We start from the raw sequence: 12,281 nt of genomic DNA, 5'->3' as shown, positions 1-12,281 counted from the left end.
GTCCAAAAAGACCACCTGTCGAGACAAAGTGGTACCCTCAGTTACCAATGCTTATATACTCTGATCGGCAACAAAACCATATTTACATTCATTGGCATATACTGTTAACCGAGAAGACTACCAACTAGTATATGGCACGAGCGATATATATATAGGGGCACACACAATCCGGCGCAGAGAAGCCACCGTCGTCACAAAGCCTAGCTAGCTTAGCTAGGAGACTCTCTTCATTTAATTATTGTGTTCAATTATATTAGTGTGTTCATCTGTGCAGTAGTAGAATAAAATTTGTAGATTATTGGAAATTGGACTTCTTTTTTCTCTCTCGACCGTTTCAGCCGTTTGGAATATTTTTTGGAGTATTATAGAGGTAGCTCCGGATTGCACAGAGATTGGTGACGGCGACTATCCATTGATTGGCTTGCAAATTGCGTATTTTTCGCCATGCTTGCAACATCAACCTTTACAGGTTAACTGACCACTGAACACTTCCTAGCTAACCCCATATCCAAAATAATCATATACATACACTAGATCATTAAAGACCCGTGTGGCCGCGCCGGGATATTTTGACGATAGAATGGTAGTACTCCTTCCCTTTTTATTTAGTTCGCATATTAGCTTTGGTCAAAGTCAAGCTTTACAAATTTTGACCAAGTTTATAAACAAAAATATTAAGATATACAATAACAAATCAACAACATTAGATTTATTATTGAATGTACTTTCAGATCATATAGATTTATCATGATAAATGTGTATATTGTTTTCTATAAACTTGGTCAAACTTTACGAAGTTTGACTTCAGTCAACTCTAATATGCAGAGTAAATAAAAATGGAGGGAGTGGTAATTTCTAACAAAGCCTGTCATAAATGAGCAGATGCTACATGATCAACTATTCAACTTATGAAGTCCTATGAATTTGGTTGTGCTTCTAGGCAAACAATGCTGCGAGATAGCACTTTCACTCTTATAACTGCTCACAACTTGCAAAGTCTAGAGGGAGTGGTAATTTCTAACAAAGCCTGTCATAAATGAGCAGATGCTACATGATCAACTATTCAACTTATGAAGTCCTTTGAATTTGGTTGTGCTTCTAGGCAAACAATGCTGCGAGATAGCACTTTCACTCTTATAACTGCTCACAACTTGCAAAGTCTGTGATACATATAAGCATACATAATTAGAGTCAGTGATCTTTCATTCTACACCTAGCACATGCCAAAAAGATCCACGAGATAAACAATCAAGCAACCATCAAAGCAGCAAATTTAACAAAATGACATCTCTGGATTTATCCAAAGAAAGTAAATTTTGATAGTAAACCGATTGATTTTTGAGACCTAAAATCCGCTTTGGACCCATTTAATCGGTTTCAAGCCTATATGTGAAACTATAAAATGGACTGCAGGAGTTGTACAGTAAAATCAGTGTAAATGCAACCTATCCAGGTTCACTATCAATTGACTATGACTGTTACGTAGTAGCAGCTATGTGCTGGTTGTGCACGCCATCTGTTATAGTTCTTGTACCATTCCGTATGCGGATGGTTCATATATGTTAGAAAAATTATAGACTGGTCAATTTATTTTGTTAATCAACACGCAGCACTTATCCAGTTGTATAAGCTTCATAGATAGCGTCAAGTAAACTAGAAGATGTAGCTTAGAATAAGCTGCAAACAAATACTTACCTTTTCAAGATCAGATTGTTTGAATATCAAGATTTTTTTTACAAAGAGAAGTTAACTTTTGGGAAGTTTGGAAAAACACCAGCTTTCAAAATGCATACGAAGATGTATGTTTTTTTATGGGGGTGGTCCATAATTCTATACAGCCAGTAATGCATTCAAAGGTACTGGAAAAAAGTATTTCAAATAACAGAACCTGTAAAATAAAAAACTTGTATGCACAAGTTAGCAGGTAACCATTACCGTATAAGCTTTTTTTAACAATGAAAAACATTGAAGGTGACAAATTCATCCGGTTAAAAAAACGTTGTACACTATATACAGGATAAAGAAAGACACCCTGAAGATTTACGGAAGAGAGGAGAGAGATTACATGGCATGTTCTATATAACTATGAGCTGAACCAAAACAGCTAAAAATGGGTTCAATGAAACGATTCAGAATCTAATGAGCTACATTATGATCAATACAATTGATTTCCCTAGAGATGTGAAACACCTGCAGCTGCAATTCTTGGGTGGTCCTGTAGAAATGAGCAAGATGCTTTCTGACGGCCCAGGAACAGTGTCAGCTGTGACATTTCTAGGTGCCGCCTCCTTGGCAAGGGTGAGATTATCTGTGAGAAAAGTGGGCTGCTAGACCTGGAGGAGTTGGGATATGTTGGCTGCAAGAAGAAGTGCTTGCTCTTCTACCTGGAGTGGTGAAGAAGTGGCTAGGGTAGATGCTTGAATCTGTACCTGAATGTTCGCTTCTTCCTGCAAAAAACCGAGAAAACACACCAATGCTCATGGCTGTGTTGCCATTAGTTAAACCTGAGATTTTTGAGCTCTGTAAGGATACATCAGAGTAGATCTTAGCTCCTAAAAGAATAAGGTCAGTTTTAATGATGTATCCCTGTTGCAACCTCACAATAGCCATTGTTGCGATACACAAGACATAAAAACTAATTGGTACATCCAAATTGAGATACAAGATAATCATATCAGTAGGCTAAAGTCTGATAGGTCCAATATGGACATCTATGAACCTAGAACTGGCACGTCAAAATGAATTTTTCTATATGGATGCTTACGGCAAAACAGAAGCCATTCCCATAATTATTTGGAGAATATATCGATAGGTGAATTTGCATAAGATCAATTTAACTTAGAGCATGATCAGATCAACCAATAAATAATTTTAGAACACAATTAACAACCGTTATCCATCGGAGATCGGAAACTGAAGAATTCCCCAAATGCGGCTAAACTGAAGAATTCCCCAAATCAAAATGCAAACCAGTGCATACTCCTCACTAAGAGGCAATTCTATGTGGCCAGTGGCATCACGCAATGGCCCTGGTTGTACTAATTTCTTCTGTCTTTTGAATTTAGTACGGGTGAAACAATTTTCATTTGAATTTCGCGTTGGGTAAAATTATCCACCGAATTGGACTTTGCTCGTTTATTAGTACATGCAGAAGATGTTGAGGCTTCGGCTCCCCCTACGACGGAATCGTTATGTCTTTGCGCATTGTAATACTACTTTTCTAATTCACATGTTCCATACATCAGCATGATATGAATACCAGAGGAACATGTTATTTAAGCAATTTATGGTGTAGTATTAAATTGGATAGAAAAATATGAAAGGATAATGTGCGGAGCAATTACCTGTCCAAAAGCCATTCGGGATGATGAACGGCTGAGTACAAAAATGGACAGTAGGAAGCTGCAGAATCTGCCCAAATTGATTGTCTACTCGTAGTATGAACATCATTTGGACATATTTTTGTTCGGAGAGGATATGAGTATCTTTTCTGTGAGAAGATATGAGGACATTGTAATTGTTTGATGCAATTTACAAGTAACATACCTGAGCATGTTGCCGAAGAAGATGTTGATGCTGGAGTAGGGTGTGCATAGACAGCCAGGGAGGGAAGCATTGTAATACTACTTTTCTAATTCACATGTTTCATACATCAGCATGATACGAATACCAGAGGAACATGTTATTTAAGCAATTTATGGTGTAGTATTAACTTGGATAGAAAAATATGAAAGGATAATGTGCGGAGCAATTACCCCAAAAGCCATTCGGGATGATGAACGGCTGAGTACAAAAATGGACAGTAGGAAGCTGCAGAATCTGCCCAAATTAATTGTCTACTCGTAGTATGAACATCATTTGGACATATTTTTGTTCGGAGAGGATATGAGTATCTTTCTGTGAGACGATATGAGGACATTGTAATTGTTTGATGCAATTTACAGGTAACATACCTGAGCATGTTGCCGAAGAAGATGTTGATGCTGGAGTAGGGTGTGTATAGACAGCCAGGGAAGGAAGCATTATATAGTACCACTAGGAGGTTTGCGACTTTACCGGCCATGAATGAATAATAGGACATGATTGCGAGCTTCAAGGAGAGGAGAGTAGTTTCCAGCAGAAGAGGGCCATGATTGCGAGCTTGAAGGAGAGAAGAGCAGTTTCCAGCAGACGAGGCATCTGCCATTATCTCCCTCGCCCCCACCTTTCTTCACATGCATCGTGCGCATCGGCTGATTCGTGGAAGGACCCGACGACACGTACTGCCACAATGTCATGAGCGCCACCAACGGAAGTTTGGGGTTTGGACAACACTCACGACTTGCTAGTCGCTCTGCTCGTCGTCCCGGAGCATCAAGGAGGTGCGCCTCGGTTTCTACTACGCCAAGAAGAAACGAGGGTTCCTAAACTTCCTTTACAAGATGGACCCAGCCGTGTTACCGGTCAACGCTCTTCGGGTCCTGTACCTCTCTTGCACAAGGATCACAATGCCACGGACGCGGGGCACCTTCCTCCTTCCTTGCCTCATCTTGATCTACACAACTACTCGTCCCTGATGAAGGGTCTCGAGGGCTTCACCAGTGCCGCGCCGAGCCTCAAGAGGCTGCATACCAACTCCCTGGATTTTTTTCTCCCCCTCATGACTGCACGGCCAACCCTACAAGCATTCCCAACATGCAATAATCCCAAGCCCTCACACATCTACATCGCAAAGAAATACCCAATGAGAACACCTTGAATGCAGACAATTGACACCACCCAAACCAAAGTGGTAAGCTAAGCCATGATGACGACCCAAAAGACCAAGGAGCAACCATTAAGTAGCCGTAGACGTCTTCCCTATGACGTCCAGGTCCGTTGATGAAGGGGAGAGGTCATCTAGGCATTAGCTGGCCATTTTTTCTTTCTCTTCTTGGTGGTACATTTGGATGCACTCTAGTGGCAGATCTTGCATGCCCGCTTCTTATCCTCCCCTAGCTATAGGGGCCTGTTGCCGGAAGGCTTGGGACATAGCAGAGTGGGGGGGGGGGGGCGATGCCCCCCTCCCCCCTGACAGATTTTTTGTCCAAAAAGACCACCCGCCGAGACGAGTTGACAAAAGGACCACTTCTTGTGTCCGACGAAGCCACCAGCACCCTCCGTTGGAAGTGGTACCCTCAGTTACTAATGCTTATATACTCTGATTGGCAGCAAAACCATATTTACATTCATTGGCATATGCCGTCAACCGAGAAGGCTACCAACTAGTATATGGCACAAACGTTATTAGACATGAACAATATATAGGGGCACGCACAATATTAACATGCTATTATCCTAATGATGACCGCATATGCCTACCCTTGCCTGACCCGCTTGGCCTTCATCTTCTTGCCCTCCGGAATGTGGCGGAGAGTGGTCGTGGCTTCATTGATAAACTCACCGCAGTGGGTGGGTGAGGCGTTCCTCCTCCACTGCCTTCTCCTTCTCCTCCTTACTCTTCCCCTTGGTCTCCTTCTCCTTGCTCTTCCCCTTGGCCTCCTCCTTGGGCGGCATCTGAAGCAGAAAACAATCTACTATGTGAGAACGAGAAAACGCAAACAACAAATTACTGAGGGAAGAACAACAATTCATAGATTCAGTTGTAGGGCTACATTGGCGGTGGGATGCGGGTCGCTAGAGGATCCCTTTGCTGCTGTGCCGGTCGTCTCGGTGGAGGGAGAGGTCATCTAGGCATTAGCTGGCCATTTTTCCTTTCTCTTCTTGGTGGTACATTTGGATGCACTCTAGTGGCAGATCTTGCATGCCCGCTTCTTATCCTCCCCTAGCTATAGGGGCCTGTTGCCGGAAGGCTTGGGACATAGCAGAGTGGCGGGGGGGGGGGGCGATGCCCCCCTCCCCCCTAAAAGATTTTTTGTCCAAAAAGACCACCCGCCGAGACGAGTTGACAAAAGGACCACTTCTTGTGTCCGACGAAGCCACCAGCACCCTCCGTTGGAAGTGGTACCCTCAGTTACTAATGCTTATATACTCTGATTGGCAGCAAAACCATATTTACATTCATTGGCATATGCCGTCAACCGAGAAGACTACCAACTAGTATATGGCACAAACGTTATTAGACATGAACAATATATAGGGGCACGCACAATATTAACATGCTATTATCCTAATGATGACCGCATATGCCTACCCTTGCCTGACCCGCTTGGCCTTCATCTTCTTGCCCTCCGGAATGTGGCGAAGAGTGGTCGTGGCTTCATTGATAAACTCACCGCAGTGGGTGGGTGAGGCGTTCCTCCTCCACTGCCTTCTCCTTCTCCTCCTTACTCTTCCCCTTGGTCTCCTTCTCCTTGCTCTTCCCCTTGGCCTCCTCCTTGGGCGGCATCCGAAGCAGAAAACAATCTACTACGTGAGAACGAGAAAACGCAAACAACAAATTACTGAGGGAAGAACAACAATTCATAGATTCAGTTGTAGGGCTACATTGGCGGTGGGATGCGGGTCACCAGAGGATCCCTTTGCTGCTGTGCCGGTCGTCTCGGTGGAGGGAGCTTCTGCGCTGGTCTTCTCTCGCTGGAGGGAGCTTCTACGGCATGTCTTCTCGCTGGAGGGAGCTTCTTCCCTGCTGCGCCGCTGGGATTTGAATGGATGGGTGGGCAGCTCCTCATGTGAGAGTGAGTGTGCTTTTATATGACGCCTGACATTTTCATAGCTCCCAAGTTTTGAGGTTAGTCAAGCCAGCTTTTGTGGTTGTTAAGCCGTGGGTGGTCGGTGCATAGAGAGAATTCAAGTTCGAGCTCATGATCATAGAAGGCAGCTTCCGTGGTTGTCAAGTTGTGGGTGGTTGGTGGACAAAGAGCACTCAAGTTCGTGCTCATGATCAGAGAAGCCAACTTCCGTTCTGCTTCCTATCCTCCCCTAGCCATAGGGCCTGTCGCCACAAGGCTTGGGCCATAGGGGAGTGGGGTGGGGATGGAGGGGGGGGGGGCGATGCCCCCCTCCTCCCACAATATGGATCAGTATCGACCAAGGTCACCACTACAATGTATATCCTTTGTAACCCGTCACACGAGATAAGTTGATTAGGTGTAAATCCCCAGCATTTGTATCCTCTCCCGGTAGAGTGAAGTACCGACAAATGTTAGAAAAAAAAGGGGTTTTGGCTTCTGATATTTGATAAAAGGGGATTCTCAAGTGGAACATTTATTTAGATGAAAAGTACTTTGCCTCCTACTCCTAGTAGAAGACCAGGCTCGCATGCATCCTACCATCGCTGAATGGACCCGATTAAGGAACACACCTTTTAGGAATCCCTGCTGGTTCATCATTGAGATGACCAAGCTCTATTAACAAGAACGCGAGTAAAACAGCGGCCTGCAGGTTCATCATCCGGACCACGAAGCTCTACTGCCTGGTGATCAGAGAACCCAGGGGGGAAAGCATAATGATGAAAAACATTTACTAACCCAGCCAAAGCTAAATACAGTGAGATATTTCCCATAGAAACAATTCACAAGGATCACAATGCCACGACCGCGGGGCACCTTCCTCCTTCTTCGCCTCATCGTGCTCTGCCTTCACAAGTGCTTGTCCTCGATGAAGGATCTCGAGGACTTCATCCACACCGCTCCGAGCCTCAAAAGCATGCATATCGGCTCCCTGAATTTTTTTCTTACCCCGACAATATGAGCATCGTCGATCATTTGGCGCTGCACCGCCCAAGCGTCACCACCCTTAAGCTTGCTGGTTAGGGTTGGGGACCGACAAAAGCATTGAGCTCGACATGCCTTGCTTGCCACCGTCCTCGATCTCTTTGTTTCTTGATTTCTTGTTGAGAGATCATATCTATCAAGGAAGGGAACTAATCATGTGAACCCGAGGAGCAACACCTCCAACTCCAACTCCAAGGCGTCGCGCCGGAGCAGCTCCGGCCCGGAGAAGCCGCCGCAGCCAGCGGAGGGACCAACGGCGGCGGGGGAGGCGCAGGAGGTGCCGCCGGCGTCGCTCAAGTCGTTCAGCATGGCGGACCTGCGGGTGGCCACCAAGAACTTCGGCTCCACGTCCTACCTGGGCGAGGGCGGGTTCGGGTGCGTGTATAAGGGGTGGATCGACGAGACCTCCCTCGCCCCTGCCAGGCCCAGCGCCACCAACGCCATGATGTTGGTGGCCATCAAGAAGCTCAAGAAGGAGAGCTTCCAGTGCCACCAGGAGTGGCTCACCGAGGTGACCTACCTTGGCGACCTCCACCATGACAACCTGGTCAAGCTCGTCGGCTACTGCTCTGACTCCAACAGCAACAAGCTGCTGGTGTACGAGTACATGCCGCGCGGCAGCCTGGAGAACCACCTGTTCCGGCGGGGCAGCCAGCCGCTGCTGCCGTGGTCCACGCGCGTGTCCGTTGCCGTTGACGTCGCCCGCGGGCTCGCCTTCCTCCACTCCCGCGACGTCATCTTTCGGGACCTCAAGTCCTCCAACGTGCTCCTCGGCCCCGACCACCGCGCCAAGCTCTCCGACTTCGGCCTCGCCCGCGCCGGCCCCACCAGCGGCAAGAGCCACGTCTCCACCCGCGTCGTCGGCACGCGCGGCTACGCCGCGCCGGAGTACGTCGCCACAGGCCACCTCTCCGCCAAGAGCGACGTCTACGGCTTCGGTGTGGTGCTCCTGGAGCTCATGAGTCATGACCGGGCGGCGCGCACTCGACGAGGCCCGCGGCGTGGCGTCGGAGCTGCTGGTCGACTGGGCCATGCCGATGCTGCAGGGGGAGCAGCGCAAGGTGATACGCGTCATGGACACCAGGCTCGGCGGGCAGTATCCCAAGAGGCAGGCGCAGGACATGGCCGCGCTCGCGCTCCGATGCCTCCAGAATGACTCCAAGAGCCGCCCCTCCATGGCCGACGACGTCCTCCCAGCCCTCGAGCTCCTCCTGCACCCAACCACCTCCTCCTTGACCACAACGTCGTCCAGATCGCCGGCCGCGTTGGCGGCGCCGGTGCACAGAGGCAACCGACGATCATCACAAAAGCTAGCTAGCTTGGAGACTCTGTTCATTTAATTATCGACAAAGCTAAATACCTGCCGACTGTTCGTTAGCGACAGGCACGTACGATTCGTGCGCCTCGTTCGATTCCCGTCGCGCGGTCGAGATTCATCCAGGCGCTCCACTCCACGAGAAAAAGAAAGGGAAGAAAGGGCGGCCAAAACAGGATTTGAACCCCCGACCTCATGCAGGTGCACCACCACATTAACCAACTAACCTAGTCTTTGTTGTTGTCAAAAGCGCCCAAACTATGAATGTATTGCATAGTGGCTCTTTGTTCAAGATTTAAAATGTGAACGATTTGCTAACTTGATGGCGAATTTAGTGGGAAGAATCCGGGGACTATGGCATTGACTGTCGTGATTTTTTTCTCTGGATTGGATCTGTCATTTTTTTGGGTGCTAGATCTATTTGGCACACCCTGGTTAGATTTTTAGTCAAAAATAAAAATGATGCTGAATATGGGATTTGAACCCACGCCAAGCAGGTAATGGGGAACACACACTAACCAACTCAGCTAGACTATTTGTTGTGCGAAAGAATGCACATCATACTATTTGACCATTCCCTGTTTGCTTCCTTCTTCTTTTTTCTTTGAGGAGTTGATTAAATATCTTCTGGTAATTTTTCTGTGAATAGTATGATAACTCACACATTGCAGGCCCGATATCTTATGTACCCCTGTCCTGATAAGTTTGGCGACCAAAGGAAAGGGGAGAGTTGACGAACTTTTGTGTGAATAGCATGATAACTCACACATCACATACCTGATAACTTATGCACCATATCTCGGTAACTTTGCCAACGAGGGGTCGGGGTGTTGATGAAATATCCCCTCGATAGATTTTGTGTCAATAGCATGGTAACTCACACATCATAGACCTGGTAGCTTATGTACAAATATCGTGGTAGCTTTTTTCACCCAAAAAAACTAGTGTAAACATACCTTCGATAACTTTTTGTATGAATAGCATGGTAACTCACACATCGCAGACCTAATAACTTATGCACCCTATACTGGTAACTTTGGCAACAAGGGTGGGGGGAGTTGATGATATATCCCCTCGGTACCTTTTGTGCCAATAGAACGGTAACTCACATATCGCAGACCTGATAACTTATGTACCTCGGTCCTGATAACTTTGACGATGGAGTGGGGGGGGGGAGGGTTGGTAACTCACACATCTCACAAAACCATTTGCTCCAAGTTTTTAAAAGAGAAGGTCAGCGCAAGGGAGGAAATAACTTTGGCACGCGGGGATGATTTTTTTCCTAGAATTTTTTTTCTCTAGGCCCAAAGTTACCGCAGTGTCTGTGGGCGAGTTATCAGGTTCATGGCATATATATTACCATGCTCTTTATAGAGAGTTATTGGCGTGTGTTATGGTTTTTTTAACGCATTTAGACCTGATAATTTATACGCAAGCCTCCTGATAATTCTGACTCAAGGATTTTTTTATTAAAAATATACCCCGATAACATGATAATTTACACGTCACACACTTGATAACTTACGTATGAACACCCCGGTAAATTTTGTTTCAGTTAAAATAAGTGTAGAAACACCACCCCGATAAATTCTAGGTAACTAGTATAACATGAAGGGCATGGAGACACCATATATCCATCCGTGAAAATTGTGCAGTACATAAATCGAAGGAAAAAAACTGAAAAAGCATGTTTCCTGTACTATACGTAGGAAACAAATGTCTAAGTCTAACCACTAGCTCAATCTAGATTGAGTGGTTGCAAGCTACCGTGGGCTACCTAGATGTAGCGGGTTCGAATCCCACTTCCGCCAATTGTTTTTATTGCACTAGAAAAAAAAAGACGCGGTGGATCGATGTAGCGCCAGGAAAATCGGAGCGATAGTACGTGGGTGGAATCGTGCGGATCTGTTGCTCATCCGTGGGCTACATAGATTTAATCCTCCGATTAAATCTATGCATCAACAGTAATCGTTGGATCACTGGGTCCGCCGTGAATCGTACGTACGAAGTCGTACGCAGAGCAATTTTGGTGGAGGAACCCCTGATCTCTGCTCCGGTGCGGATATAAAAATACTTCAAAAAAGTACGTACGCTGGAGGAGGTGGCGGCAGCGTTCTAGCGACGTGTGTTCCCGAGCTCATGCCTTCTTCCGGCATGGCTCTTCGGTAGTGTCGTGGGGCTCGTGGAGGTAGATTCCTGCCGCTCCGGCGGAGCGGCGAGGTTAGGGTTCTTCCCCGCTTCACCGGAGCGGAGCGGTCGGGCAAAGGATTTTGATTCCGAGGCTTCTTCCCCGCTTCACCGGTGTGGGCTCTAGCTGCTCAGAAGCATTCCGGATTTGTGTGCATTCACGATGGTCGAGATGCAGCGACGTCTTCTTCTTTGGGATGCTGGTCCTTTGACACCGGCTCGATGACTTCCCGTCCAAGGACTTGCCGTCAAGCGGTTCATACATGCTTGGCTTGGCTCCATTTGCGGAGTGAGACGGTGCTGGCGGCGCGCCACTAGCCTATCCTGGAGGTGGTGTCCTTGTTGTTCTTTCCTTGTTAGGGTACTGTAGTAATGTTCGATTATTAATTGTGAGCTTCCAGCTCTTTCCGCAACCCCTCCCCCAAAATATATATAAGGAAAGAAGAGGGCAATCCTATTTGACGCATTATGCATCAGTTAAAGACGTATTTCTAAATAGGTGCACACCCTCTCTCTAAGCTGGGCCGGCCCATTAATCTTTTTTTGTTTTAAACCAAAAAAAGATGCGCGTGCAGGTTTCAAACTCACGATCTCTACATTCAAAGAGAAACAAATCACTTATGCATAGAAACTTCCTTTTTTTTATTTATACTTTCTCCAGTTCCCCGAAGCCCTGGTTTTGGAAAGCTTCCAGTCGGGTTTTCTTTTTTTTTTGTTGCAGTTTTTTTCCTGGATTGTTTTTATGTGGTTCTTTCTTTCTTTTTCTAATTCTTTTCTTTAGTGGCAGATCTTGCATGCACGCTTCTTCCCCTAGCTATAGGGGCCTGTTGCCAGAAAGCTTGGGGCATAGCAGAGTGGGGGGGGATGCCCCCCTCCCCCCTAACCGATTTTTTTGTCGAAAAAGACCACCTGCCGAGATAAAGTGGTACCTGATGAAGTCATGTACCTAGGGCAGGGTCATGGACCTGTCCAAGGTACCCTTCCCAAGGACATCTATAGAAGAAACTCCCTTTCAGTCGACCTGAAAGGATTCCACTCGACGGACTCGAAGACACTTGACCATGAAGATTCACTCGACCACTAGG

General features: G+C 46.5%; 1 pseudogene; it reads left to right on the top strand.

Annotated features, from left to right (window-relative positions):
* The first annotated feature begins 6,477 nt into the window (after positions 1-6,477).
* LOC123039003 (probable serine/threonine-protein kinase PBL18) lies at positions 6,478-9,034 on the top strand (annotated as a pseudogene).
* Positions 9,035-12,281: the final 3,247 nt, after the last annotated feature.

The sequence above is a fragment of the Triticum aestivum genome, chromosome 2B (assembly GCF_018294505.1).
Source record: "Triticum aestivum cultivar Chinese Spring chromosome 2B, IWGSC CS RefSeq v2.1, whole genome shotgun sequence".
NCBI lineage: Eukaryota > Viridiplantae > Streptophyta > Magnoliopsida > Poales > Poaceae > Triticum > Triticum aestivum.
This window is presented reverse-complemented; position numbering and strand designations above follow the sequence as displayed.